Raw genomic sequence first — 7,018 nt, 5'->3', positions numbered from 1 at the left:
AAGGTGTTCTCATACAACCTCAATTGTAATAAAATTATTACATTATTACAATCGCTTGTCGCCCTGAATTGTAATTACGGTGTGTTAGTTACAGTCTAAAAGAAGTAAGGAAGTAAGGTACTGTATGATTAATGGATAAGAGATAGAAATGATTGTGATGGATGACAGATAGATATGATTGGTCAGTGATGTGTGTGGGCATAATTTGGTATTAGGGATGAAAGGGTTTTGAAAGAGGAGAAAGTCAGTGAGATGTTAGGAAGAAACAGTTCGAGAATCAGTTGGAAATAAGTTAGAAGTTAGAGAGTAAATTGGAAATAAGTTAGAAACGAGTTATACAAAACTGAGTTTAGGATTGGATAGAGTTCGGAAAAGGCAGGGGATAGAAGAGAGGAAGGAGGGAAATATAGGTGGATGTAATAATGGATAATGAGACTTATGCATAAATAAAAGAGTAAATTCAGCAAGCGAGTTGTGTTGTGCTTCTGGTGATACGGCATAGTTTCCCCGGTCCGGTTACAATTCTACTCTTTTGTGCCACCGGTTATGCAAAGTGTTGTTGAAAAGTCACCCATTTATTATAATGATGGATTATTATACCCTATTGATATATTCGTTTCCTCCAAATGTATCTTTTTCATTGTTTACATATTGGCGCACTTAAAGTGATATTATGGGCAGAAGATTCATCCCAATAATATATTGGACGAGTAAAAACAAGATGCTATTTTGTTGAAAAACATGGCCGCCAGGGGGCTGGGCATTTTTCCTTATATGGCTATAGTAAAACCTTGTTAACACTCTAGAGGCCACATTTATTTTCCAATCTTAATGAAATATGGTGAGAAGATTTGTCTTATTGATATTTTGGATGAGTTTGAAAATGGTTACTTTTGCTTGAAAAACATGGCTGCCAAGGGGCGGAGCATTTTTCCTTATATGGCTATAGTAAAATCTTGTTAACACTCTAGTTTTCACATTTATAGTCCGATTTTCATTAAACTCGGTCAGAAGATTCATCCCAATAATATCTTGGACGAATGCAAAAATGATGCCGGTTGGTGGAAAAACATGGCCACCACGGGGTGGGGCATTTTTCCTTATATGGCTATAGTAAAACCTTGTTAACACTCTAGAGGTCACATTTTGTTTTCCATTCATCATGAAACTTGGTCAGAAGATTTATCCCAATGACATCTTGGATCAGTTCGAAAATGGTTTTGGTTGTTTTAAAAGCATGGCCACCAGGGGCGGGGCATTTTTCCTAATATGGCTTTATATGGCTTTAGTAAAACCTTGTTAACACTCTAGAGTCCACATTTATTGTCCAATCTTCATGAAATTTGGTCAGAAGATTGGGCTCAATGATATCTTGGATGAGTTTGAAAATAATAATGTTTGCTTAAAAAACATGGCTGCCAAGGGGCGGGGCATTTTGTCCATATATGGCTTTAGTAAAATCTTGTTAACACTCTAGATGCCACAATTATTGTAGGACCATCATGAAACTTGGTCAGAAAAGTTCGAAAATGGTTCCATTTGCTAGAAAAACATGGCCATTAGGGAGTGGGGCATTTTTCCTTATTTCGCTATAAATTGCTTTAGTAAAACCTGTTAACACTTTAGAGGCCACATTTATTGTCCGATCTTCATGAAACTTGGTCAGAAGATTTTGCTCAATATTATTTTGGACGAGTTTGAAAAAGATTCCGGTTGGTTGAAAAACATGGCCCCCAGAGAGTGGGGAATTGTTCCTCATATGTCTATAGTAAAACCTTGTTAACACTCTAGAGACCACATTTAATTCTGATGATGATTGGTTTGTGTTTAACAACAGTCTAATCTCATGAAACTTGGTCAGAAGATGTGTCCCAATGATATCTTGGATGAGTTCGAAAATAGTTGAGGTTGGTTGAAAAACATGGCAGCCTGGGGGCAGGGCAGTTTTCCTTATATGGCTCAAGTACAAACAATATACGCTCTGAATCACATCAGTGCCCCAGATAATTATTTAGAAAATAGAGTTTTCACCAATTGATTTTGAAAAATAGGGTGATTTCATTCTTGAAATAGGGTGAATCGAGTTATAAAATTACATACCTTAAAATTAGTTCTGCTTTATTCATGTTTAATCAGCACATTTGTATTGATTCAGTAAAACTGTAAACTATCAGAATTCACTTTAATAAAAAGATGTTTCATAATATATTTAACCATTGAAACTGTCCATAATATAAACTTAAAAAAAATCGATAAAACGAATGATTGGGCACTTATTGGCTCTTGCTATCTTGGTTCGAAAAAGTTTGCGGTCAACTGATATTTTGGCGCAACAATCGCGCACGTCTTTCGACCACTCTTGGACATTATTATTAGGCATCGTAATAGAAACTGAAAGTACAAACGCTTTACAAATACATGCACAATGAACAACGGATTCAATTAGATTGAAAATGATGTATGTCGTCGTAAATAATTTGGTCAGACGCTTTATTTTACTATGAAATCTAGTCCGCAAAGCGTTTGAATAACTTTGACTGTTTTCCTGCTCTGTCATCTAGGCGCTTGCTAAATGAAAATGTCGCCGCGTTACGATAATAATTCCAAAGAAAAAATACCGAAAATGAGCAAGCATTTGATTGAAGCTATTGTACCATATGCATCAAATTTGATGAATTTGCGTAAGACAAATAAGTTGCGTTTTCAGTACGCATGATATTGTATGTCTTTGCGTTTTTAAACATTTAAATAGAGTGAAAAACGTAGATACGCAGCTTATCTGGGGCACAGTTAAATGTATGCATATTATGACCTTCATTATATTCATGCATTTAAATTAATTCTGATAAAGTTATATATATAGTACAATATCGAAACAAAAATTGGTGATGTTTTTTTCCTTTCTGAGGATGATTGGTTGGGTTGGTGATTAACAGCAACAAACATGTTTTCTGCTATCTGAATACATGTAGTCTTTATTAAATATTTTAGAAGTTTTATGTAGTAAAAAATTTATTTGAAAGAATATTACTTATGGGAGAACAAACTGTTTATAACTTTAATTGTTTGACCTCCAGCCTTGAATGCACTCTTAATTTCTCCCACTTACCCATTTAGCCAAATGCATAACAAATCGATACACATCTCTGAGTTATCTTGTTGTTCTACCTTTAGATCAGCTGCTTGGAGATTGTTCTATTTTTAGAGCTGTCACTTGATGGGATACTCTGTTTGTTTCAGGCTTTGTCTGGTTCAATTATGTAAAAGCGCTAAGCTGGTAACTGCATGAAATACTTTTGATGCCTGGTCTTTGATTTCTGAGAAGTTATGAATGTTTTGTGGGATCATGAAAGATTTGTGGATTAAACAGGATTTGTGATTTATTTTTACTTTATTGATTGATGAAGAGTGAATTGTGTGTGTGTGTATGAAAGATTTGTGCTTTGAACTGGATTGACAGATTTTTTTACTTTATTGATGAGGCGTGAATTTTTTGTGTGATTATGAAAGATATGTGTTTAAAACAGGATTGATTTTTTATTTGGAAATATCATTGCAAGGTGAGTCTGAACATAGTTCCTGTTTGTTTAAAACAAGGCTCTCAAGGGGTGGGTAGTTTTCGATTTTTTTACTTTATTGATTGATGAAGTGTGAATTTTTTGAGTTATTATGAAAGATTTGTGTTTTGAACAGGATTTACATATTTTTTCACTTTATTGATGAGGCGTGTGATAACAAAAGATATGTGTTTTAAACAGGATTGATTTTTTTTATTTGGAAGTATCATTGCAAGGTAAGTCTTTAAAAAAGTTCCCGTTTGTTTAAAACAAAGCTCTCAAGAATTGGAAGTTTTCTTTGTATGTCTCTAGTGAAACCTTGTAAATAGTGTAAGTCACATTCTTAGTTCAATCTCAGTGATGCCATACTTGCCGAGTACACATGCTCTTATAATATCATTATTTAGTTTACTCAATAAGTTTAAATAATCATCTTCAAACATGGTGACAATCTTTATGAGCATAATAGTTTTCAAAGTCTAAAAAAACTATAACGGATGCAGTAAGAGAAGCTCGTGCAACTACTGAATTTAAAAAAAGAGAAACAAAACAGAAAGCATGCAATGAGATTATACATACAAAACTCAAATCTGCTCAGAAGTATAATGAAGCAAAACAAGATTTGTTACATATGGAAAACAACAGTTTTGAGCAAGATTTGCGCAGTCAGAATGGTCCATGCAAAACGTCCACAGATAAGTTGCTGACAATTTAATCAGAAACATCCAAAAAACCGTCAAAACAAAAGAGGCATAAAAAAACAAAAGATGTTCATGACCTTGATGCTAACACTCGCAATGTTAACCTCTAAAGTATTGAAAACATTTTTGTCTATGGATTTGGGCCAACAAATTTCCAATGTGCAAATATTGGTGATGAACATAAACATCCTGACAGTGAACAAATGTCAAAGTCTACACAACAGAATATGAATGTATTGCATGGGATGGCTTTCTCAAATATAGTTACAGGATCTTTCCATCAGTCTTATTATAGATTTAGTTTAATATCACGTGGTAGTCAATGTAAAATAAATGCTTTATGTTCTTTGATTTATGCAAAATATTCTCATGTTGAAACATCACAACATTTAGACCAGATACTCTGTTCTGGAGATTTTGTGTACAATAAAACAGTCTCCACCTTGAAAAGAGGAAACAGGTTCACTAATAAGCTATTGTGCATTGACAAACTTCCAAATTAAGTGAATATTATTGATAGAAAAATAATTGTTAATAAATATGACATTGTTTCAGGTGACTGCATACAAACATTCAATAGTTCTCATTTGCCATCTTTATACGAAGCCTTCCGTACTGCTTTTGAACAAAGTTCATACATACTGATAATGACTGGTGCCATTTGCTCAGCAGTGTTCATTAAATGTGAGAAGTATTTTTTATTTGACTCCCACTCTCATGGTCTAGATGGTTTATCATCTCCTGACGGCACATCAGCCTTAGCAACTTTCAATAATGTATAATATTTAGTACTTTTCTTGTACTCTATGTTTACAAGTATGCATATTGACATCACTGGAGGAACTGAATTGCTGCCGGTGGGATTGTATTGTGAAACAGATCATTACTGCTCTGAAACTTACTCTGAAGATCCTTCCAAAGACTACACAAATGATGATATTGGTGTTGTTAAAGCACATGACATGTGGACTGTTGGGGATAAAAATGTTAACAATAGTTCTGTAACTAAACAAAGAATGAGTCATCAAACAAACAACAATACTTTTTGTTATGAAGAAAGTTTTCCGAAAATCTGCACTAAAGACAATTCAGCGTATTAAGTAAATACTTTAGTGATCAAAAACAGAGACATGAAATTCACAGACAAACAAAGGACATTGAAAGAAAAGCATATCTGTCTTTGTACAAACAAAGACAAAGACAATCTGACAAAATTAGGCTAAACGAAAATGAATTTAGAATAAATTTCAAAAGGGGTCGCAAAGAGACCCATAAGGCAATCACCTACAATAGAACTCATTGAAAAACAAAGAACATTCAATTTAATGAGAAAAGCAAGATCTGATCCTTATAATTTAGAAACAGAACGAATAAAGAAAAAACAATGGAGGTCAATTTTGAGAAATAAAAGTTAAGAGGCCGTATCATATCGAGTGCAAAAAGCAGCAAAAAGAAAAAGTAATGATTACCTAGAGCATACATGTATTGCTTTTAAACAAAGGAAATCAGGTTAAACTATGAATGATTGTATTGAAAAAGTTCATGCAGCAATTGCGATTGGGCCAATCTTTATCTGCAGTTGCTGTGAACAAACCTGGTTCCGACAAAGTATGTCTGAAGCTATATGCCTGTCAAAAGATGACAAGAAAAAGTATTTGACTACCTTGGTGTCTGTGGATGCAAAACAGTGAATTTGTACTACTTGTAAAGTAAATATCGCTCAAATTAAAATACCAAAGATGTCGGTAATTAATTGCACGCAGTGGCCAGTTAAGCCAAAATAATTGGATCTTCACCCATAAGAGGAACGCTTAATTGCTTTTTAAATAACTTTCATGCAGATACAACCTGATATACAACCTGTTGTTAACAATCTGCCAAGACCGCTTGATGAAAATATAACAACTGATGTAAAATTTAAAAAAAATGTCATATTAATCCTGTGCTTTTTCGAAATATATTCGCCCATTGATTGTTTTAGCTGCCTTGGACTGGTTTATTAAACATAGTGATTTGTACAAAAACACTAATATTGCATTAGATCCAGATTGGAAAAGAACTGTTACTGAATCCAAGTCTGACGAAGCAGAACAGTTTTTGTGTGACACATCAGATAACTTACTAACTAATGGTACTCACTCTGAGTCTTGTTATGAAAATGGATCAAAAAAAAAAACCTTTATGATTCAGATGCTGAAGAAGTGGTTCAAGAAAATATTGGAAACATTGATACTCTATTTGATGATGCAAATATTGAAAATAGAAATGCAACATTCACATTTGCACCAGGTGAAGGTCAAAGACCCTTGATTTTATATCAAAATATGGATTCAGAATATCTCTGTTTTCCTTCTATTTTCTGTTGTCAAAGTCGATTGGATAAGGATCAAAGGCTTGTTCCAGTTCATTATAGCGACATTGCTTAATGGAAAATACGCAATAAAGATAGACGAGCTGCTAACAGTGTTCCAAACATATTTGTTAAACTGAAGAAAATGCAAATGAAACAATTAAATGATAAAGTCAATCTTGCTGTTCGAAGATGCAAAGATAGGAGCAAGAAAATTACTGTCATTCAGGCTAAAGATCCAAATGTCATGGTCAATATGGTTAACAAAGATAAGGGCTGTTACATATTGAAGCAACTGCGCAAGTCTCCATCCTTTTTGGAAACAAGGAAAAAATATGTTTTTGCTATGATAAGACAATTAGGGTTGCCAACATGGTTTATGTCACTATCTTCTGCTGATACTAGGTGGC

The sequence above is a fragment of the Dreissena polymorpha genome, chromosome 3 (assembly GCF_020536995.1).
Source record: "Dreissena polymorpha isolate Duluth1 chromosome 3, UMN_Dpol_1.0, whole genome shotgun sequence".
In the NCBI taxonomy this organism is placed as follows: domain Eukaryota; kingdom Metazoa; phylum Mollusca; class Bivalvia; order Myida; family Dreissenidae; genus Dreissena; species Dreissena polymorpha.
The sequence above is the reverse complement of the archived record's forward strand: the minus strand, read 5'-3'. Positions refer to the sequence as shown.